We start from the raw sequence: 26,206 nt of genomic DNA on the forward strand, positions 1-26,206 counted from the left end.
TCGAATCCCGCTCGTGCCATTGACTTTTTATTTCATCTAAAAACCTTAATTAATTGTAGTACAATAAAGGTTAAATTATATTTTGTAGAATTTAGAAAACGATTTTTCATCTTCTTGAACTAAGAATTAGATTCAAAACTCCATTCATCACAAGTTAGTTGTCTTGTTTATGGAAATGTTTTAAATTCACTTTGAGCGTTTATTTGTTATTTTCAGTATGACTAGAGTTTTATAGGCGAAACTACGAACGATTTGTCACCGAACTCAATATAAACCCGGAAGGTGATTCCGATCGCAGCTACGCCAATATCATTAATCAAATATTGGGTTGTCCGGAAAATAATGCAGGATTTTGGTATTAAACAAAAAAAAAGAAACTAGTTACTTTAAAGCAATGTTCTTTAATCAAAATAATTTCCCATACTCTCAATACATTTCTCCCAACGTGTTGGTAACTTATTAATTCCGTCTGAGTAGAATTCAGAATTTTTAGAATTGATAAAGTCAATAAANTATTTGTTAAATGTAAACATTGTTTGTAAATCCCAGGCCCTGAAGATGATCTCAATAAAAGATCGAAACGTTGGCACGATAAAGAAAATGTTTTTCTGAAACCTACATCACACCCGACCGCATCTCACGATATCTGAATAACTATCAAAATATAATCTGACTTGTAGCCTGTTACGGTTTTTTTAATCTACTAATGTTATTTGCACTGGAATTGTGATATTTATGTTTTTAATAATATTTTAGGAAGTACTGAATCTTCCAGACATTGAATGTCTTATAAACACGAATGCAAAACATTCAACCAATGGAGATTCAGAACATTTTTCAGTCTCCATTAGAGTTCGTGGTCCGATTGACCAATTAGCTTTTTCATGGCTTCTATCCACTCGGACACCAACTCTCCATCTCAACCTACAACCGTTCGAACCTTCCTTCTTTTTGCCATTTTCATTTTGTTGTAAGTTGAGATGGAGAGTTAGTGACTGAGTGGATCGAAATCACGATAGCTCAAGTGGTAGAGTAGCGGCGTATTTAGCCGAATGGCGTGGGTTCGAATCCCGCTCGTGGCACTGGCTTTTTTATCTCAACCAATACCTTTCATAAAGATTAATTTTTCAGACTCTTTAGATTCAGAAAAAGAATCGGTAAAACCCCGAGAGGCCGGTGTTCGGTCCAACTGGCTTTGAACGGCGTTACGCCAGGAACACACTTACCCGATGCTACCCGACGCCTTGCCATGTTTTGGTGGGGTGTGCACATTTATCCGACGCAAGTACACGTCGCGTACAGTCCGCAGCGTTTATCACAATCTCTATCACATGCGCAACGCATCTTTTGTTCTTGTGCACTATGTTGAGCAAAACCTTGTAATAAATAGTTAGTTAAATTTTATGAGCACAACTATCTAATAAATTGTTTGTTAAACTTAATTGTTTTAAATAAAGTTACTCCTAACCATCATAATTAAACAATATTTATAAAAACTTATGCATTTTTTATCTCGTTTAATTCGGTTTACAGTAAAATAACATGTTGTAATTAATATAACCACAAAATTACATGTACTTAGTTTGAAATAAACTACAGAAAATATGAGTGTCCTGTTCTGATGCTACCCGACTTTACAAAATGGTGTAATTTTAAGAGCAAAACTATGAAATAAATTGTTAATTAAATTTTATGAGCAAAACCGTGCAATAAATTGTTCCAATTTTAGTATATTACGCCAATAAATTGTTAGTTAAATTCATTATATCAAAAAATCCTATTCCGGTGTTTTGATTAATTTTCTACAAAAACCATTAAAATTAATTTTTAAATAAAAACTAATTAATTTTTAATCACAGTTAATTTGGTTTATATTAAAATAAGTATGTTGTAATTAATATAACGACAATAATACATGTAGTTTGAATAAAAATATGAGTGTCCGGTTCTTTCGTCTTCGACTGTACTCGATGCGACCCGACGAAAATCCGGACAGTGGGGATCGCAGAGCGTCGGGTAGGTTAGCGTGGCATAGCATCGGGTAGATGTGCACGGGGGTAATGCAACCTTATGGAAAATCGGAGTTTGGATTTGCGTCGGGTAGCATCGGGTAGCGTCGCATGGCGTAGCAACGGGTAAGTGTTTTTCTAGCTGAAGTCTTTGTATCGCAGTCGGAGAGAAAGTATCTTAATTTTATTGTCCAGTTTGTTTGGTCAGTTGGTTCGATCAAATCGCGATTTTCGCAGATCGTCGCGGCGAACCCACCGTTTGAAACTCTCGCTGGATTGTAGGTAAGGAGTCCTTTTCCCATCATTGTCCAACAGTCTTTTCCGTTTCATTCCAACCCCCCCCCCCCACGGTACTCCTTGTTTTGATACCGAGAAACAGCAAAAGGTGAGTTTATTGTTCTTTTAATTTTCCTTTTTTAGCACATTTCCTACAGTCTACTAAAACTAGTCACCATTTGGTTCTGACCGGATCTGATTTTGATATTCGATTCTTTTTGGTCCCGTTCTGACCATATTACGGCCTAAAGAAATAATTTTAACTTTATATTTCCTTCTTTTTAAAAAGATAGTTCCTACTCGCAGTAAGTTGTTTTGAACGATCCGGATTTCGAGCCTACAACTTTGACATCCGAACAAAACAACTTACCGTGAGTAGAAACTATCTTTTTTAAAAGATTGAACAACACACTCACTGCACCATTTATTTTTTCTTACATTTCCTGGGAAATAAAAAATTATGACAAAATTGGAAAAAAAGATTATTCAGACTTGTCGCAGTCGGTACGCGAGCGCTGCATATTGCACGTTGGTCGCAATTTTGAACTTCTTGAATATAATTCTCAATCGAATTAATTCCCGAAAAAAAGTTAAAACAATTGTTTCCATTGGTTACGTCCTAAAGCTAAATAACAATGGGTATTAAAGTTTATTAAATAAAAATAACGGTGAGGGTATACTAAACTTACAAGACTGCAGCGTTCTCACTAATGGTATAACCAGCTAACTCAGTGTAACCGAGAAAAAGAAACTAGAAAATACATATTTTTATTTAATAAATACCCGGATTGTTGAAAATAATTTTTAGTTATCAATTTTAGAGTTTTGTTTGTTGTATAAAACGCAAATACAAAAGAATTGTTAATAAACTTTATGCTTCTTTTTAATTTTTAGTAATTATTTTAGATTTTTAATTTCTTTTACCACTGGCAAATAGTAAAAAATATTTGAATGTATTATTTGTATTTATGAATTACGGTAATCACAGTTAACAAAGAAGAGAGAAAAAAGTATGAGTAAAGATGTTGAAGTAAATGATGCGTTTTGGTCTACGAGTTACTGTTTCTTAGAGATTTCTCCACTTGCGGACTAGTGATTTATTCAAACGCGTTTCGGCATTGCGCCATCTTCAGGGTGGAACTGTCTGTCACTTTGTCTGTATAGGGTTTATACAGCACTGGGCCCGCCGCTTGTCGCTGGTTTCGTTTTGCTAGTAGGCGTGGTCATGGTGCTCATTGGTTTGTCGTAATAGGCTATTGTGAATTATTTGTGGGTTGTCAACAAGAAAAAAAATGATATTGAAACTGATGTAAAAATAGAGGAGAAAACGTATCACATTTCTTTTTCGCCCAATTCCGGCAACTGATGAAGCAATTATTAATTTACTGGAACAGTTTTGGCCTTAGCTCGGCGTACCAACATCTATGAATTTACGACCTTTAGGCATAGTGTCGAATGGATCCGGCCCGGAGGACCAAAAATGTTTGGTATTCATCGACCTCGTCCGTTTGTGGGAGGTAATCTTCTTCCCAAATGTTTTGCAAATCTATCATTTCACATTCACTGAATTCTATGAATTTACGACCTTTAGGCATAGTGTCGTATGGATCTTATATATATATAAGCCAGAAATATACAGCTTTCCAAAATCCTTTGAGTGACCTACGCGTTGGAAAAAAAATCAACAAATAAAAACGATTTTTCTACAGGATGACAGCCCTCTCCATTTTGATGGAAACAATCCTAAGACAATTTTTATACGATTTTTTAATTTTCGATTACTTACGACGATAACATTAAAGGAATGGTGAAAATAACATTAGGCATGTATATAAAGACAATATATTGAAAAAATTCGAAACTTTCCTATTAAGAAAGAAAAATGGACATAGCTTTCTTTAGTATTTAATAACGTCACTTTATGTGAACAATCTACAACCCTATATGAAAAAAATTTACGACCCTTCAATGAAATTAACAATTCTTCCTTTCTGTTTTTGGCTTTAATTAAGCCAATGTAGGTAGGCAAAACACTTCAAGGAGTTCATTCAAGCCAAATAAAGGGACAGTAGATATAAGTCCCCCGTACTTACTTGTTCAGCTTCTAATTGGTAGCCCGAGAGAGGAAATAGTTTAGACTTCACCCCGATTAACTCTATCCGCCGACCCTTCTATCTTTCTGAGAACATCACTCCCTTCCTTTTAAACCAATTACACCGGACCTCATCCATCAAACTCAACATTAAACTTTATTTGAACAGTAAAAAAATTATAAATAAATTACATTGATCGGAAAATAATCGTGTTTGAAAGAATCAAATTCACTGGACTTAAGCTTAAGCAGATGTACGCTGGAGAGTGCATGAAAATTTAAAACAAATACTACATTAATGTAAATGTAAATCAATATAAAAATTATATATTTAATATTGTTTGTTTACATTATAAAATTATTTAGCAAAGGATTTAAAGATTTTACGTAAATTTACAAATAATTTATTAACAACTATCCAAAAATCGCCTTAAGTTTTTTTGATATTCCAATTTTGAGGAGGTCTACGGGTGAGTAGACTGGTATTATGTATTTGTGGTTTGTTCGATACATATGTCCATTTCAATTACGTTATTTATTTTGGTTAGTTTTAAGTCAAAAAGTTTAAACAACCGTCTTTATTTATAATAAAATAATAGTATAATAATAAATTTATACTAGGTTGTAAAAAAAAAAATTAATTGGAAGAATTCTTTTAGTCACTCTAGTGTACCATACCATATACATTATATATATATATATATCAAAAAAAGGATCTTTGAATTAATTTTTAATTCGATGAATTAATTTTTTTACAACCTACTAGAAATTAATTACACTACTACTAATTATACTATATAAATTAATTAATTGGAAGAATTATTTTAGATCCTCTAGTGTACCAGACCATATGANTATATATATATATTAATGTACATATTATAAATTTATTAATTTATATTAGGTTGTAAAAAAATACATAATCGTATACGGACGCTGTATGGTTCCCTGTGCAAAAACATTTTATCATAGTTTAAAACACAGTTGATACTTGTTTCTGAAAATACGTAAAAACCCCGAAGGGTGACGCCGAAATGTAGCATTGTGAACGGGTCGAGAATTTTCAGTTCAACATAAATCCACCGCTTTGCAACACGATCGATTATATTTATCAAGTGAATATACATAATTTTATTTCATACCGTTCGGGCCCTCAAGTAAAGTTGCGAGCTAACTGGTGGTGATTTGTCCACGAAAATGAATGTTTCATTGGCTTTTGTTTTATGGTTAAAAATAACACTCACACTAGCATAAATACCACAGGCCGTTATGTAACTTTAGGTACGTAGTTTAGCTTTTTCATTGTTTTTACGCTTTTAGTGTACATAAATTTATTTCAAGGCATTCTCCAGACTCCTCCTCAGTAACATACATATGTTACAAATGAAAATGAGAAGAAATTTTTTTTGCAGTGACCAGACTCGGGCAGAGACGAGGATGCCCTCGGCAAGGTTGATCGAGGCCTGGAAGAGGTCGAAGACGCACGGCCTGTATTTGGAAGCATTCTGGTTAAAATCAAAGATGGTGGTCGGACATTAAACATTTTCGTTCCCTCAGCATAAGTTTGTCTATTAAAATTTGAGATGTAATCTAACCTGTATCTCTCATGTAAATATATCTCAATTTCTTTAATTTTTTCAAAAAGTTTTCATAATTTGGAAGAGAATCAGGATTTCGTAGAAATGGCAAAAATTTGAGGTAAAGCGTGTTAATCAAATTTTCTACGTTGGCGTCTTCAGGGGAGAATAAACTTTGGGGTTTTTGTTTGCAATATTGCCTTTGGGAGATGCCATCCTGCAAAAGTGAAGCCGAAAATGTTTCAAAATTTATTTAGCATACGCGAGAGTATTAAAAGTTGATAGATAAATCATCTCGTTCTCTTTCAGCTAATACGAAGAGAATTTTCTTGAATTTACTTCCGTTTCTGTGCACAAAGGGCGCAAGTTCCAACAGGAAGGTTATAATATTGGTAGGTCGACAATGTCTTAATGTAGGTAAAGTACGATTTTTTTGGACAAGAGTTGGGAAAAAGATTTTTTAAAAAACATTTTAAAAGCACGTGGGCCGTGTGAAAGTTCCACATCGGACGTTTTTGAGTTAGATTCCTCATCTGAACCTCTAATCCTAGTACGCTCTGAGATTCTTTGTTCGGACTCGTTGTCGCAGATTCTCGAATACATGTCGCAGACTCTTTGCCCCGGAAAATTGCTACTTCGGAAATCGTGTCCGCACTGACCCAGTTTTGCGTAACATTGAGTAAAGAATCCCATTTAAGATGGGATTCAAAAAATACTAAAACGCAACACACCAGATTCAAGATTCATTGTCGTGGAGCGTCTCGAATGCAAAAAATCCAATCCGCAACAAAGAATCCCAGTGCTAGGCTAAATGTCTAAAGGCTAGTCGGGGAAATGATGTGATTTCGATGGCAGAAAAGACGTAGATGTCATTTTTTTTGTCATTTTCGTCATTAACTGAATTGTGCGTGCAATTTGAATTGTACACGAACTTGTGCAACTCGAGGATCCCGATGCGCCTGCAAATGAATGGGAAGTCTGAGCCCCCGCCCCCGAGCCTGAATCAAAGGCTAAATGTCTTTGATGTCCCTTTATCGGTTGGATTGTAAACTTTGCAATTGTTAGTATTTTTTTTGTTGTCCCCAAGTCCCAATTTTAATTGTTCAAGTTTGTCCGACATAGTGGCAGTTTCCTTTTGGAATTTGACCAACTGATCGCAAATGTCACACAGCCACAGCGGGCGTCGGTTCAAGGGAATGTTTTGCCCTGTTTCCTTGTACACGAGTCGACAACATGCGAAATGAAAATTTCTGTTGAATCTTGAACAGGAAGAAAACATGTTTGGTGGCGCTTCCTGAATGCACAGGTTATACGTTGTCGCACTCATTTAGATTATATTAAAATTGAACTGATTGAATGAATAAAAAATAAAGAGATTATGGAAATGAAAAATAAATCGAAGATAACACCAAAAAAGAAGCGTCCAGCTGGGATTGAACGCTGGTTTCTAACAATTTCTCAACTTAAGAAAACAAACAGAGAAGGAGTTGCGAAAGAAATTGAAATTGGCATCAACTCTTGTATATAAGAAAAACAAACATAACCATTTAAACAAACAAACAATGAAATACAATTAAATAATTCAAATTGATCCTACCTAAGATCCCCAGTCGCTCCCAACAAAAAACTCCATTAATCCCCAGCACACAATTCTTTTCCGAAAATAAAACGAGAGAGGATAAAAACGAGGCAGCCACAAAAAACCTCCTTTTTAGAGCACACCCAATTTTGAAGCGAGCCTGAGTCTGCTGAACTCTATCTTTCCAAATTTGAAATATTTATAACTTCACTAATTTCATGGTCCTCTTGACCAATTAATATATTACAATTAATTGAGGTTTTTAGTTGAGATAAAAAAGTCAATGGCACGAGCGGGATTCGAACCCACGACCTTCGGCTAGATACGCCGCTGCTCTACCACCTGAGCTATCGTGACCTCGATCCACTCGGACATCAACTCCCCATCTCAACCCCACCTTATGAGTTTTGAGATGGGGAGTTGATGTCCGAGTGGATCGAGGTCACGATAGCTCAAGTGGTAGAGCAGCGGCGTATCAAGCCGAAGATCGTGGGTTCGAATCCCGCTAGTGCCATTGACGTTTTTATTTCAACTAAAAACCTTATTAATTGTACTATATTAATTGATCAAGCGGACCACGAAATTAGTGAATTTAATGATTAAAAATGAACTATACTTCACTAAAGCTCTCCGTGGCCATTTCATTTGTCGTCGAGAATCCAACCCGATTACACGACATTTGAAAAATGACAAAAAGGAGGGAAAACTCAAAAGGTGGGGTTGAGATAGGAAGTTGATGTCCGAGTGGATCGAGTTCACGATAGCTCAAGTGGTAGAGCAGCAGCGTATCAAGCCGAAGATCGTGGGTTCGAATCCCGCTAGTGCCATTGACTTTTTTATCTCAACTAAAAACCTTAATTAATTGTAATATTTATAACATTAGCCTTTGAGCTTCAAATGAAATCCCTATGCTTAGTAGTGCACAATTTAATAATTACTTCAATAAAATAAATATTTTAACAATAACTTTTTGTTTTAATCAATTTTGTTCTTACAAAAAAACACACCTTAAGTTAAACCACCTTTGAGCTCTAAAGAAGGCTTAATAAAAAGCCGAAATCTTGGAAAAAAGATAATACTTCATTCTGGACAACATACCACAATCATCATACCTGATCCCCAACATCAATTTATTGTTGAATTTTTATTCATTTCTTGTGTTTTGTTTATCTAACGAAAAAGACTCAGTTATGTTGGTGAGACGATTTTTAACGCTCGTGCAGCATGTATCTTCCTTCCATTCAAATTTTATCATTGAGGAAATAGCTTGTGCGCGCTGCGGATCAGTTTAACATGTCATGGTCAATCTGATTTTTCTCATCATGAGTAGGTGTGTTAAATGATTGTATTATGTATTCTTAGTTGATTGATTGAAGACAAGTAAATATATTTTGTAAAATAAACTATCAAAAACGTTTAATTAAACTTAAGTTGTATCGAATTGAGAGAGATAGGTATGTGCATTTGCAGAAGAAAGGGCAGGCAAATAAGTAAGTTCTAAACATGAATAAATGGCGCGTTTGAAAGGTCAATTAGAATGGAAGCATGTATTATCGCGCACAAAAGCGGCATGAAAAGGTAAAACGTTATCCCACATATAAGATAATGATAATTTCCTTGCAAGCACGTAATGCTATCTTTAATTGTCAATAATCGGTTAGGGTTGGAATATATTTGCATATAATCATTTTATATTGACATACATTCAGAAGTTTTGATAATAAATCTGAGAAACGGTTCAGATATAAAAAGGCAAAGGATTGAGTATAAAATCCATTGTATATAAGGCCCCCTTCTCTTACAGTAGAAATCAGCATTTAGAAGGCATCAGCCATAATTCAACAGAGAAGACAGAGGTACACCTAAAGCCCACAATGACTTATGGAACGCCACACAATCGTCGGATAAAAATTCCTACAAATTCTCCAATCGGCGGTTGAGCCGCTATAGCCGTTAGTTCTATTGCTGACCTGAGGTGAATCGAAGGGGCTAGGAAGATGGGAAAGAGATCAAAGAGGGCGACCGAGAATAATTCCATTGCAGTTGTCTTCTCTAAAGTCCGACCGAAATATATTTCTAATCAATCCAGTTTAGCATCAACAGCAAGTTTTCTCTTTCTAAATAGAGCGGATGCATTTGGAGGGGGGAGACCAATTAACGTCTGAATAAATTTTTACAACTTTTAATAAATCCCAGCGAATTGATTGAATCGAATAATAAAGATAGAAGAACTGACAAAATACTCAAGAACCAGAAGGATTTCGTGGAAAAGTTTAGCATCCCGGCAATCTCCTCCCCTTTTTCATCAACATTATTCTGAATGTTTCCCGATGTGAAAACCCACTCTTGAAATTTGCAAAGAAGTGTACCTCATACAACAGAGTGAGTTCGAAAAACATTTCGGAACCACTGGACGTCTGCAATCCGGCCGCGATGTGGTGGGTTGCCGTTGGAAGGTAATTGAATGGGAAAAATTTTGAGGGAGTTTGCAAAGCTCCAGATATATGGAGCAACCAAATGCCTTTCAGACCAACACGTCAGCAAAGTCTGGCGGGTCCGAACGCCCGGCCATCATCCTAATCAGCATTTCTTTAAAATAGTGTAATAACCTTACTTTATGCGGCGCAAAAATTGTTATATTGTTAGATAAATACAACACAAAAAAAATCTGAAAAATCATAAAATCTTCGCTACACTATCGATTATGTATATCAAGTGATTATAAATAATTTTATTTCATACCGTTCGGGCCCTCAAGTAAAATTGAGAGATAACTGGTGGTTATTTGTCCACAAAAATGTATGTTTAATTTGCTTTTGTTTTACGATTAAAAATAACATTCACACTAGCATAAATACTACAGGCTGTTATGCAACTTGTATGGTTTTTCAGGAATTATTCAGTTCAAGTTTGGGTGCTTGAAAAGATTTCTATAGTCTTGACATTTGCTTATAGGAAAAATTCTAGATTTGCCTTGAGAATCGCACGATTCTTTCTGAGTGTGTAAAAAACATTAGACAAAAAGGAAAACATTAAAAAAAACTTACAATTTTGCTTATTTTGTGTTGCAATTACTGAAATCTCGGTACAATATTGGGCATTATAGATGTTTTAAGCCATGTCATTATACTTTGTAAATAAATATATTTCCAATCAAAATGTTATTTGTATATGTTATTTTTCTTAAAATAAAAGTATTACAGTTACAACCACGAACACAATTTTAAACGATTTCCATTAAATACTTGGAGGTACGTTTGTAGCATCTGTGCATTGATGCCATTAAAATTAAAAGATAACTTTCATTTAATGCTAATTAGACTTCCACGTTCCTTTGGCTGACGGAGTTTAGTTTTTCATCGTCTTTACTCTTTTAGTGTACATGAGTTTAGTTTTTTCATCGTTTATACGCTTTTAGTGTACATTTCAAGGCATTCTCCAGACTCCTCCTCAGCAACATACATTAATAATACATGTTACATGTAAAAATGCGAAGAATTTTTTTGCACTAGGGTGACCAGACTCGCGCAGAGACGAGGGTGCCCTCGTGGGTATGCCGTTGGAAGGTAATTGAATGGGGAATTTTTGAGGGAGTTTGCAAAGCTCCAGGAGTTTGTAGTTATTAACAGTTAGCAAGATATGGAGCAACAAAATGCCCCTCAGACCAACAGGTCAGCAAAGTCTGGCAGGTCCAAACGCCCGCCCATCATCCTAATCAGCATTTCTTTAAAATAGTGTAATACCACTTACTTTATCCGGCGCAAAAAATTGTCATATTGTTAGATAAATACAATACACAAAAATCTGAATTTCTTTTAAATTGTAATGTACCTAAATTTTCCTATTGATCAAAGTTATGGTGTAACCAAAAGCCCCTCAGATCAAGACGTCAGCAAAGTCTGGCGGATCCAGACGCCCACCCATCATCATAAACAGCATTTCTTTAAGATAGTATATAAACCCTAATCCCTAAATATACTTATCTACAATCCAACATTTAAAAGAAATACAAATTTTTGGTTTTTATGAATTTTTCGTGCACAATTTTTTCATCAATTTTGTAATGCAAATACGTTCTCTTACAGAAAATTTAACGTGTGATGGTTAGTGACCGTTAATCGATTTCTGAATAATTAGAAAATTTAAAGTTCTTTCGGGTGATATAAATAAGTTTTTTCTCTAATCAGTGCTTCAGAAAGTAAAACTAGTTTAGTGGACCGAAGACGAACAATAAATTTGAAAAACCCAAACCAAAATTTACTTATTTACGGTTGAGATTTGGACAGGGGCTTATAAGAAATTTTTAGTCGCATATGGTGAGTAGGGAGACCTTCTGAAATTTTCGAGACTTATCGCCAGTCACCCTGTATATATTTTTTTTCAAGTGCAAAATAAATTTTTAATATTACGTCTTGTTCTGAAATGAATGTCCACTCATTGTTTTGAGCGTCAATATTTAGCCAATGAAATCAATCACTTTTAATTTTGATCACCTTGATAATTATATCAGCTGAGTTTAATCGATCGATGAGATGTAATAATTAATCGAAAATCTAACGTTCTTTGGAAGATAGTTGGTCCATTAAAGTTGTTAAGCACACGTATGAAGTTGAGAGTCCCGTAGGGCTTTAAGCCTTTATCAATAATTCCTAGAACAGTGGACCGGCTTATTAGCGTTCTCGGGAGTGCTTACATTAGTTAAGACTGCGGTCTCTCACGGCTCTGCCGCCTCGGCCAAACATCGCACCACACCCGGATCTCAGCCTGCCCTCTTTCTCTTAACTAACGAGTAATTAATGAAGAGGAAAAGACAGCTGCACTTTCAAAGTGCTGTCCGTTGGTCGGATTAAACAAGTTTACCCTTTAAGGAACGAAGTTCACAACTAAAACTTGGGCTAGGAAACTCCACCGTTAAGTGTTCGCTAACGTCAGCAGACATTAGCACAACTGCATGTCCGTAAAACACTCAATGCACACTCATGAAAAATAACGTGAAACGGATAAGGTATTACTTAATAATAACTGCATAATTAGTATTTTTTTATGCATTATTTCTTGTAAAAACTAGTTCGTTATAATGAATGAAAAGGAAAAAAATATTAATAACAAATGTCTTTATCATCCTATACATTTCAATAAACGAAAGAATGACAAAGTATGTTCTTATAATACTCTAGTGACATATGCTGATCTATGAAAAAACAAATGAACGAAAGAAGGAAAGTTCGCAAAGAATAAAAAACACTGACGAATAAAAAACAAGCGGCTGGAATGAAATTGAGTTTACCAATGCAATGTGGTTGCACCAGTCCAACACTCTCAACACGACACGCAAGAATGGCACAATTACACAGAAGACAAACACTTTGCGCCCTGAAGATGATCTCAATAAAGATCGAAACGTTGGCACGATAAAGAAAATGTTTTTTTGAAACCTACAAACGCATCTCACGATTTCTGAATAATAAACAATAACGTTTTTCAATTAATTAATCTTTATATAAGGTATTTGTTAAGATAAAAAAGTCAGTGTCACAAACGTGATTCGAACCCACGACCTTCGGGTAAATACGCCGCTGCTCTACCAATGGATCAAAGTCACGATAGCTCAAGTGGCTTCGTCGTGGGTTCGAATCCCGCTCGTGCCATTGACTTTTTATCTCAACAAATACCTTATATAAAGATTAATTAATTGAAATACGTTATTCAGTTAATCGGACCACGAACTCTAGTGAATTTAATCAACAATAACATAAAAATCAGATCTTTAAATTAATGATTAACTACTTGCAATAAAGCCATTTAGAATAGTCAGTAATGAAGAGTTCACATTTATTAACGATCGGAGTATAGAAATATTTATAGGTATCCTAATTTATCTTTTATCATCCTCTCCCTAGAGGCCATTGTTTACTTTAGTTGTCCTCGTCCCATTCCTCAATTTAATGGCCGATACAAACCAAATATTGCTTTTCTTAGCATCTTCAATTTCACATCGTTTATCATTTAAATATATGTTATGTTTTTAAAATGGGTTCATCGTAATCATACAAAAACAAAAATGGTATTAACCTCCATTAATTATAATGGATAAGTGCGCAGGTTTTTACATAATTGCTATAATAATAATAATAATAATAATAATAATAATAATAATAATAATAATAGAGAGATCACCTGACTATAAAACGTGTAACAAACAAGAATTTCCGCTCCGAGAAAAAACCGAAGTTTTGAGGTATATTGGTTTAATAAGTGTATGACAGTGGTGTGTTGTGGAAGCTAGGACGTCCCTTTGTCAGCCCAGCGTTTTTTGAAGTGTTTTTTGGTGAGGTGAGTTCAACTGGATAATTTTTTTGGACGATTAGACAAGTCTGCTGGGTGCTAGTTTGTAGCTCGCATTCCCTATTGGGAAGTGTTGGGAAGTGTGGGGCCTGAATCTCTCTAGAAACCTGGTTTCAGGGTTGGGCAAGATTTATTTATTTAGTTTTTCTCTTTTTATTTAAACGCCATCTGTTTTTCAATTTTTCAAAATTTCCCAAAATCATTTCAAAGGCCCTCTCGGCCCAGTGGGCCGAGAAGGTTTTCGAAATCGATTACCTCCTCTAAATAGGACTCCCTCTCCTGTTGTTTGTACGTCTGGGGCAAGACATTTTATCATTTGTCGATTGGATAGGAAAGATAATGGCGGCCTTCACTCACTATCGCCAATTAAGATATGTAGAGTAATAAATAGAGAAGTAGGGAAAGTAGTAAACGTCAAAAAAGGCCGTGACGGTTTAATTTATATTGAAGCGTTCAATGAGGAACAAGGGGATAAAATATTGAAAATTAAAAGTATAGAAAATATACCGGTAAAGGTCGAAAGAAATGTTAAATTGAACACCTCAAAAGGTGTAATTTCTTGCTGGGACTTGAAAGAGTGTCCCGATGAAGAACTTCTTGAAGAATTAAAAGGTTCTAATGTTACAAACCTTCATCGATTAAAAAGAAAAGATGGTAGGATATCTTTTTCATGGGTTGTAACTTTCAATACCCCGTGTCCTCCGAAAGAATTGCATGTTGCCTATATGAAGATAGCCGTAAGGCCATTTATTCCTGCTCCCCTTCGATGTTTTAAATGTCTAGATTTCGGACATACAATTTCTTCGTGTAAGAAGAAGGTCTTTATGTGTGGATGTGGGCTGGAAAGGCACGAAAAGGCTGTTCCTTGTCAGTCTCCAGTGTGCATGAATTGTCAAGGCCCACATAACACTTTGGCGCGTCATTGCCCAAAATATAAACGTGAAACTGAAATTTTGGAGCTGAAAATGAAAAATAAAATCACGTTCAATCAGGCAAAGTCCCTAATAGGCTCTGGCCTTATTCAAAAAGGGATTACCTTTGCCGAAAAAGTAAAAATGGGCACGAAAGAAATAGGTTGTCAGACGGAGTCAGAGAACAACACACTGAACGAAATCAAAAATATGTCATCTTGCCTAAAAGAGTCGAAACAAAAAATGGTTGAAACCATGGTCCAATGTTCCCTTATGGATCCCCCTGTCAATGTTTTTGTCCCCATCCTACCTCGGGAAGTTTATGGGCCGACAAAAGCTGTGATCTGATGCATGTTTTCCTCCTTTTTCTCTTCTTTGGCGCGTATTTTGTTTTAAACTGCAGCCATTTGAGCGTCTCGATCTGGTTACTGACTCTCTGATTTCAAATATACTACGTTGATATCCTAGAATGCAAGTCTCTCGTTTGTACCTCAGGTGGTCAAATACAGAATAGAAACAAAATATACAATACATATATATACATCACCACAAATGTAGATGTCTGGTCACATTCACTCCCTCAGAGCACTCGATATTCCTTGGGGCAGAATTTTAAGCAACCAATTCCTTTCACGCTAATAAATTACTTTTTCTCTCGTGACGTCATACACTCACCCCAGGGTACTCGATATTCCTCGGGGAGTGGTTATAAGCAACCCCTTCCTTTCACGCTAATAAATTACATTCATTACAATAAATTAACATAACACAACACTCGATAGAAACATAGAAGCCTAGCCACATTCACACCCCCAGAGTACTCGATATTCCTCGGGCGGGGTTATAAGCAACCCCTTCCTTTCACGCTAATAAATTACATTTATTACAATAAATTAACATAAAGTCAAACACACATAACAAAACTATATACATTTAAAAATCCCTACAGCCATGATGTGCCGGACCATCTCTGTCCGCTGCCGTGCCTCAAGGCCACAATAAAGTTGCTATTGTGAAATTACTAAGCAATATTAAATTATATCTTAAGAAATAATATATTGCATCTTTCTCTAGTGGCATCAGGGAGACAGATAACTAACTTAGCAGTCACGGGCCACGATCGAAACTACTAAATTTGTTAGCTTCGATCTCCTGAACCGATATCACGATTGAACCAAACTATTTACTGCTTGGCTCCATTTTATTTATTTAATTTATCATAACACAAACTTTAGATAATGTAATTTTAATAAACCTCTTTTTTAAACAATTTATTGCATAATTCTTTATAATTCAAATTTAATACAAAACATTTTGAACAATTTACTAAACAAATTATAAAACTAAGTAAGCCGAACTAATTACCTAAGCAAAGTAAAGGCAACCCAAGAAATAAAATAGTAAAATTAAAGTAATTATTTTAACAATAAAATTTCGTGTTTAAACAATTGCGTTCTTACGTCTTCTTCTTGAACATCAGCAGAAAACTATTCTTTTTTATTTTAATTTTTTTTTTAATTTTGGCTACAGATTGATTTATTTCTCCCATCGGAAAGGCATTATACATTACGTCATTTTATCATTTTTATTTTATCATTTTTATTTTATCATTGGCTTTGAATCTACTACCTAGAATATTAATGTATGTAGTTTCTTATCGTTCTAACTTTTTATTGTTATTTTCTCGATCCAAACCTTTTTACATTTAAAAGTTTTAAGAATCCTGTTTTTTCTGATTTTTTTAAATCGAATTTTTATTAGCTGAATTATATATTTTTTACAATAAATTGCATAGTTTTATCTATATATACATGTTTTTGTCAGTTACATGTTATTTTATAAACTACATTATAGAGGCTCCTCCAGCGTAGAAACTTTCGGGAACGCCCCGACAGCGGTTTCGGATTATAAAGTGGGATTGCTACCCACCCCCTAGATGAGCACTGTCTACGGACAAAGGTCTCTTACCGAGCTCAGCCTACACCTGCTGCACGTAATCGAGGGACGCCATAGGTCTAGCCTAGGTGGTCCGATCCTTCGCTTCCCCAAGGGTACCACGCCGGCCATACGCACAACAATGCAAAGCATACTCGTCAGAAACCGCCGATATCACTACCCTTTTCCAATCGCTTACTCACGCATTCGAGGGACTGTAGCATGATCATGACGTCCTCAACGCTTACATGCTGTCGTCCGGTCGCAACGTCTCCCGTGAGGACCAGGTTTAATACATTGGCCATGCGCAAGCTTCACGAAAGGTCCCAGGTAGAAGACAGCCTCTGTCTAAGTTCCCGCCAGGGGCGTCACCACAAGCCACCACGAATCCGTTCCCAATGTCACAGAGGGCCGGATTCTGGAACATTTCTGTCACCCCGTGGTACAGATGGCCATACAACCCTCCCCCGTCTTTGCAGACAGGATCTGGTGCACTGGCCCTCGTGTGACTCTGCTAAGGCACCCTACGTCCCTGCCGACCCAGAGGCCGACATAAGACAGCTTGTGCTTTAGAGAGGTTGCCACACCCTCAAGGCTACACCATTATTTTGTGCCTGGATACCCCCCCTTGTAACCATTCACAGTATAGAATGAAGGAATTCGGATTGAGTTAGTTTGTAGCTTTGATACAGTTGGATTGCTCGAAACATGTGTGCGTTTACACGGAAATTAACAGAGAACGCGAATTATTTTGGTGCTTATTAAAAAACAATCAGCCGGTCTCCTCACCTCGAAACATCCTCGCGCAAAAAGTTCAGAGTGAGGCCTAGCATCCACAACGCGAGGAAAGTTTCGCGAAACAGTTACTAGAGTAATTTTCTCTGATTTTCGGATAATGGAAACGCGACATAAGAGTTGTGCACTTTCTGAGGCTTGGAAAAAGGGAAGTGTATTCCACATAGATCTTTTAAGTCACAATGGTAAAAGGAGATTGGTTACCAGTGGATACCAGGGAAAAATGACAGGAATTTCTTTACTTATACTCTTAAAATCTTCTCACTATTCATGACTCATGAAATATTATTTAACATGTACAAATGTTTACAATTTTACCAAGTTGTCAAAATTTACAACTTTAAATCACCACTGGCTATATTTAATAACAAGAAAGGTCGAAAAATTACACCAATTAGGAAAATTAGCTGTTAACGAAGCAATCAGGGAATCTAATAAATTTTTCATCAACAATATTGCCCGGATAGGCTTCAAGGATGAGGTGTTTTCCCCCCACAGGCGGCTCTTGCAGAATTTAATGCTGGTAATAAAATTAGCCCGTTTTGCAATTCATGCCTTTTGTAACGGCCGCATTTATTGGAAGTACACTGGTGAAATTTAATTCCGTTGTAAAAACGTTTTAAACGAGATCTGAGTCACTTACCTTAATTGAATCCCATGTACTTTCCGAAAAAGCCCATCGAAAAAATATTAATTTTAAGGTTAATTTTTCTGCCCCCGACTACTAAAATAGTACCCCTCTCCCACCAGCTAATGATGACCTCTACCTTACATCGAACCTCACGCGCGACTCAAAAGACAAGAGCTAAACAGACGGTAGAGGCTTCCTAAATGAATGCTCGATAAAAGGCCAAAACTGGTTTCAATATGTCCTTGAAGTGGTGAAAAATCGGTACAAGAGGGTTCACAATCAATTATCCAGTCACATGTCATCATGGCAAAACCTTTCATCCCGCACCCTTCCAAATAATCCTCCCCGACGTCCAAATATATGTCATCAACGTAACTTTATATGTCTGCGAGTGATGTAGTGTTTTACTATAATTTCAGATTAGCTGAAGTTGTGTTACCAACCCTTTGTCCACTTTGAAGTGTAGAAAGTACGAGGAACAAATTTATTTAAAAAAAATGCTAACTGCATAAAGACAAAAAAATCAATAGCAAATCCTTTCCGATGTTATACATATAAGAAACATACAAATATATTAACATGAGCCCCACATCGACAAAATCTACATACCAATACAACCAATATGAAAAACAGACCAGACTCTTGTAAAACACAGCATAAAATTACTGAAAATGCACATAACACTAAAATATACACATTGTTAAAAGATAGCTTAAAAAAAAAAAAAAAAAAAAAAAACCAGACACCAAATATCTATTACCGCCAAACTAATATATTTCTGCGACTGGGAGTTTTGAGGCCCTGAAATGGGCCGGTGTTGTGTAGAGATGCCGTGACGATGGTATGAGCCCGAGACCGTGCGAGTGGTACCGTTGGTTGTGGTGTGTGACGACTGAGTAACCGTTGGCTAAGATCCGGGGGCGGTGAGTAGGTTGACTCTACAGAGGCCGAAGGTACTGGAGTGCAGCAATAAACCGAGGGGCGCAGTTGGCGTTAATGGCCAAGTTGGCTGTTTAGAAGGCAAGATCAGGCTAATGCTCGAGGACGGTTTCCATTAATGATAGTTATTCGGCTGACGAGTCGGGTGTCGTTGATTATTAGTGAAGTTTGAGACCTCGTCGGGCTGACGAGTCCGATTCCAGCAGCACAACAGTTCCCCTGCTTATATTGGGAAGAGCTCTATTCTGATTGGCTGCAGATTGGGGGCGAGAACATTCCATAAGTGGTAGTGGCATCTAGCGGTAACGTGTGGCAACTAAAGTGTCCATTACATAACAAACATATATCCTCTGACCACATATAATACAACATACACTGCACAAACAATGGAATAACGAAATAGCTCAAAACTACCTAAAATGATACAGACGACATCATAACAAAAATACTTGGACTTCAAAGGACGAAAACACTAAAGAGATGCGGTCTCGGGCACTCTCGTCACGACACGCAAGAATGGCACAATTTCACAGAAGACAAACACTTTGAGCCCTGAAGATGATCTCAATAAAGATCGAAACGTTGGCGCGATAAAGAAAATGTTTTTCTGAAACCTACATCACACCAGACCGCATCTCACGATTTCTAAATAAATATACACTAAACTGCATTAGAACCGAAGTTCAGCCATATACGCAAAAATATTTTTTCAAATTTTTCAAGAGCAATAATTTTTTGAATTTATGGTAAAACACCGCATTACACACATATACGGATATGTCGATGACATACGTGCCATAACACACTTTAACAACAACATAATACACATAGGGACAACAAGCCTGAACACCTTACACAAAAACTAACAATTCACAACAGAAATAGAAAACAGTAAAAGTAATCTGCGAAGTGAGTGAACAGTATAGCTTCCTCGCATTTTGTGCATCTTCATGGTAATCCGTGTGGTATAAAATTCATTGGAGATTATCTCGAAAATCCCTGAAAATCTCAGAAAAACCGACCAACGGTTTTGGAAATATAGCTGTGTACGCGATTGTATTTGCCTATCCGCAGTCGATACCGTCATGAAATTCATAGTGGACCGTATAGATACCAACACGCATGATAACTGAAAATTTCATAAAATTGGTCATATGGTTTCGGATTTCTGCCGGTTACAAGGAATTGACCACAGACAGGCATGACCCAATTCATTCGAAAGGTCAGAAAGGCAAAATGCGAGTGAAATTTTTGATTTTGGAGTACAATAATTTTTTCGACTTCCCGGTGAATGGACAAGGATTCGTACCTTCGGTAGTTAGGAAGCAATAAATTTTATCGGTATTCCAGTCATTGAAACTTACGGCAAACAATAATTCGGCACACAAAATGACCGGCAGTAATAAAATTAGGAAATAGGTCGTGAATGTATTTACTTTTGTCTACTATATTCTTTTTCACTCTCAACCTAAAACAGAATAAATTTTAAAAACGACTACTTTGGAGCAATAAAAAGCCTAAAATATTCTATGATATGTGTGGTGATTAGTGACCGTTAATCGATAATTATTCAGAAATCGTGAGATGCGGTCTGGTGTGATGTAGGTTTCAGAAAAACATTTTCTTTATCGTGCCAACGTTACGATCTTTATTGAGATCATCTTCAGGGCTCAAAGTGTTTGTTTTCTGTGTAATTGTGCCATTCTTGCGTTTCGTGTTGATAGAGCCCAAACATCACACCAGACCGCATCTCACGATTTCTGAATAATTATTCTATGATAGGTGAGGATAACAATATTCATATTTCGTTGTCTATCTGAGTACTAAAAGTGAGGACATAAAGAGAGAAAAATATTAAAATACTGTGTAACTTTTAAAGTACATAATGACACATATTTTTTATGCGAAGGGCCTGGACCCGACTATCAGCGAAATTAAAGCGAAGCCAACCCTCCCTCCACCACCAACAAATCACTGGCATTAGCGTCACACGGGTCGTTCTCCGCGTAATTTAAAATTCATTAAGCATATTTCGATGATAAACAATTTTTTTTGTAAATGTTCGAAAAGCCTGGAGGAAAATAAAAGCGGCTTACTTTCTTTCCTTTATTTATGGAAATAACTTACGCCGTCGTTTCCGACGGGAGTGCAATTAAATCTTGGGAAAAGGGGCCCGTGATTTATTCCTATTTTATTGTGCCGACTGGGGTCCAATCGGATCCCGGCTGCAAGGGCTACGGGGAAGTTGCTTTTAACCTGTACCGCCTCGTCCACGGGTTCCGGCTCCTGTCGTCACCACGTCTGCAGTAAGTCGTAGCCAGTGGCGAACAGTAACAAAGATAAATCTGTTAAATTTAAGCCCCAAAGAGCCACTTGCGAGGGTATCTGATAAGATAGAGCAACTGACAACAATTGCTCACACCCTATAAAACAACTCACAATTCGCGATGTTTGTAAGATGTTAACTCGTGTTAACTCGAACAGAGAAATGCCCAGTATGATCGTTAACGCCCCCTTCTTTTCTTAGCACGTTAAAAGTTAATATTTCCGGAATGCGTGGCGATTGGTAGAAGCAAAAATAAAGCTATAACAGTCCATGAAGACTTTCTGTTGTTTGTTTTGGTTTTCTTTTGCGTTTAATAAAATATAAAATAATATAAAATTGTAAGGTGTTAGAAGTTAAAAAAAACGAAAATTAATCAACTCTTTCGTTTAAAATGCTATCTAGGCACTCGTAAAGTACTAACAAATGACACGCTTCAATTCGTGCCGACATACCTAAGTTGTATCTTAACGTCTAACAGCCTACAATTTTATAGGATAGGGGATGTATCTTTTATGAATGAGAGTATAAGGACAGATCAGAAATTAACAAAAGAAATGTATTGGTATGATTTAATTAATGCCTATTTAAGAATAAAAATACGTGTAAACCAAAAACCGCTGTTAAATTCTTGGCTGCCATGTTGGTTACCTACGCCCTAACTGATAGCAAAGTGACTACATTTTCGACCTAACATTGGCCCTGGCCTGTAGATCGAGCAATGTTAACTAACCGATTCTTACAATTCTACGTCTAACAGAACTTAACGGGGGCGTCGGTGGCCGCAAGGTTTAGTCTTTGACACGGCGCTCATCACTGTAAGTTAAAGGTCCCGGGTTCGAATCCAGCGGCCCTGCATTCGAATCCGACATACTTACAAATGGGCTTTTTTTTTCAAAAACACCGGCACCCTGAGGGTTTATATGACCTCTGCTGTTGCGAATCCTCGTTAAAAAAAAAAAAAAAAAAAAAAAAAAAAAAAAAAAAAAAAAAAAAAAAAAAAAAAAAAAAAAAAAAAAAAAAAAAAATTAATTTTCACTCGAAAGTACTAACAAATGACACGCTTTCATCGAGCTGCACTGGCAGGGTAATCACTTGTCCCAAGAACATTTTATTTTCATTATTTTATTTCTGTCAATTGATTTTCTTTATTATTGACGGCTCAATGTCATTAATTTTAATTGAAGTTTAGTATTGGTTTAGTATTTTTAATTTTTAAAAAAACTTTTAATCGGTATTATTAATTTTTAATATAGAAAAGGTATCTATTTTGTATTATTTATTTTTAATTAAAAAAAAAGAATTTATTCTGTATTATTCATTTTTATTTTCAAAAAATAGAAAAAAGATGTTTATTTGTATTTTTTTTGCTGTGGTTTATTTTTTATTTCTTCTCACAAGGTCTAAAACAACTGTCCTGATCCCACTACTCAATTATAGTAGGGTGAAGAATTAATTAATTAGAAGAATTTTTTTTGATCATCTTATGTACCCGACTATGTATGTAATGTATACTGTCTACATAGCGTTTTTACAAAAGGACAGATTTAATTAATCATTATAATTATTTGATTAGAAAAGAATTTTTTAAAAGTTATCCATGAATATTTCCGCACAAAGCGGGGATAATGGAGACCCCATTGCTAACCATTTCATTTCACAAAAATGTATTTTTAAATTTATAATACTTAAAGAGTAGGCATATATTTAAGAGGTCTATTATATCATTATTTTATAAATTCCTTCATTGATCGCTATGCCTGAGACTACTCGCGATTGTAGGCACGTATCCGATATCGTGGAGTCAGCGTCAGACAATGACTAATTGACAATTCATTTTCAGGTATGATTTGTATGTAAGCAATATACATCGCAACAGCGTAACATATTTATAAATTCCTAATTGAATCCTAGCGAAAATAAACTTGCTGTTTGTCTAAGTTTGGCAATTAAAATTTGTCACTTTGGCAAAAGTTAGTCGTTTCCGAATTAAAAGGGTGGACTATAAAAGTTGATACACCTATGTATATTAAATATATATTATTTAATCGATAATATATTTAATTTCTTAAAAATTTCTTAAACACATTAATATTACAAAAATGTATTCTTACTTTTAAGTACTTTTTAATGGTAGATAATAGTAAATGTATTCATTCCAATTACGGAAGTTCTCGGTGTCTGCTAAACTCATTTATTAAAAATTCCAGAAAACACCCTATCAGAACTTCCTTCAAATTGATTGGTGTGCACTTACAAATTTCAGTGAACATTCAAAACCAAAATATTCCGATGAACCGGTAAACAAATATAAATAACCCCAAGTTAATACAGGATGGTTGCTGAAACAGTTGAGTAAGTGATTAAACGGCCAATTAGGGCTGTTTAATTTTTTAAACTGTGTTTAGCCTTAATTTATAATTTTAAACAATCGTATTGCGATTGCACAAAAGACCAAATCAGACCCTTTTGTTTAACCGGTTGTCAACCAGCAATTAAATGGGAATTGTACATTCGACCCAAATCTGACTTTTTTTACACCCATAGGTCCCTTGGGGTAGACGGTTCTTTTGTGTTTACTTTGTAATGTGTTAAATATATCCATTAGATTTCGTTGTCCGATTGACAAATAACATCTTTCTATTATTAATCTTTATGTAATGTATTGGTTGAGATAAAAAAGTCAGTGCCACGAGCGGGATTCGAACCCACGACTTTCGGCTAAATACGCTCTACCACTTGAGCTATCATGACTTCGATCCGCTCGGACACCAACTTCCCATCACAACCTCACCTTTTGAATTTTACCTCCTTTTTGCCATGATAGCTCAAGTGGTAGAGCGTATTTAGCCGAAGAACGTGGGTTCGAATCCCTCTCGTGACTCTGACTTTTTTATCTCAACCAATACCTTACATAAAGATTAATTAATTGAAAGATGTTATTTGAACAATCGGACCACGAAATCTATTGGATTTAATAAGTTAAATGAAGTATATATTCACTAAAGCTCTCCGTGGCTATTTCATTTGTCGCCAAGATTCCCATAGATTACACGACATTAGAAAAATGGCAAAAAGGAGGGAAAATTCAAAAAAGGTAAGGATGTGATGGGAAGTTGGTGTCCGAAAGGATCGAAGTCATGATAGCTCAAGGGGTAGAGTGTATTTAACCGAAGATCGTGGGTTCGAATCCCGCTCGTGACACTGACTTTTTTATCTCAACCAATACCTTACAGATTAATTAGTTGTAAATATAGTCAATGATATGTGTGAGCTTTTATACGTATGTACGTATAATTATGTGTAGAATTGTTAGTTGAAGGTACGACACATTCCTAATCCACAAGACGTTAATGTTGCATAGAAGTTATTGATAAATTTATGATTTTTTTAAGTAGATACAGAGCTTAACGAGAGGAGCAGATGGAGACGGTTGAAACGTGTTTTGCAACTGAAGTACAATTCCCAAGCATTTCCTTAATAGAAGGAAATTGATAAGGAAATATCTTGAACGGTTTATTTTTCTGAGCGGAGGCGCTTAATTAGGTCGCCTTAATATCTAATAGTTAATCAAAGTTGGTTGTTTGCTCTAGTTTAATTGGACATTAATATTTCTCCTTCGCCTTGGATACGTGTTGTGTTTTAACGAGCCGGAACAATACGTATCTACCGTTTAGCGGCACTGCCGACAAAATGTCTTTGAATTTCTCCCTTGAATTTAATTGAATTGCAGCCTTTAACAGGAAATTTTAATGAAGGCACTCAGAAATTGATGAAAATTGGCATAGATTTAATAAGAGGAATGGGCTCAGGTCACCCAAAGAAGAAATCAATCATCATTAGCCCTTATTCAATTAGGATGAGAGAGAAAAGGGGGCTCTATGGCGTTGGTTCCGAGGCTTAAGATCTCAGAGGGTTTTGTGGCCGCCGACTTGCGTGTGAAACGCAAGAGGGGAAACTGCCAATTCAATTGCAATTTTACAGTCAACGTCAACCTCATCCGTTTTATTAGAAATATAACATTATTATACCCAGTCTGCGATACTAACTTCCGTCCGTACTTTAACACCAGACCCTTAAAAAAAGTAATCACATACTTTTCGGTTGAACTGATGCCCGCTTGATACATAAACTGTTTGTCAGACAATTAGATGATATAAAAAAACATAAATATATTTCTTTTAATCGTATCATACATTTGTCAAAAGCGGTGATCGTCATGGTTCACATGAATTAACAGCTCAAGTCGATCATAATTAAATCGGCCTTTGAGGCCATTAGTGTGCCCTGATAAGGTCAACGGAGAGGAGATAACGACTCACTGCACTAACAACATTACATCTTCAAAAACATAATGTTATAATCGGCTACAAATTGTTATAAAAGTCGACAAACCGATACTTATTTATGCATTTTAATTTACATGTATGTCGACACACTATTATAAGCGTTCGGGAAACATTGTTCAAATGATTAAAAAATTCTATATTTAACCGATAATGAAAAATTAAATTAATAGTGGTCCTAGGATAAAAGTCGTGATTTCGATTTTTTGTCTTTGCATCTAACAGTGGGCCGAAAGGAAAAAATAGTCTATAATTATTAGTAACATTTCTGGGACATGATTTATACATTTTTAGCCCCTCCGCGCGTCGTGAAAAGGATCTACTACTTATCATACCCAAACACGTAATCATCGCCTAGCCTGATGTGCGGGTTTCAGAGTACTCGATATTCCTCAGCAAAACCCGTCCTCATTCACGCTAATAAATACATTCATACTCTACGAACAAT

Source organism: Cimex lectularius, unplaced genomic scaffold (assembly GCF_000648675.2).
Source record: "Cimex lectularius strain Harlan isolate CLEC.00 unplaced genomic scaffold, Clec_2.1 scaffold281, whole genome shotgun sequence".
NCBI classification, from domain to species: Eukaryota; Metazoa; Arthropoda; class Insecta; order Hemiptera; family Cimicidae; genus Cimex; species Cimex lectularius.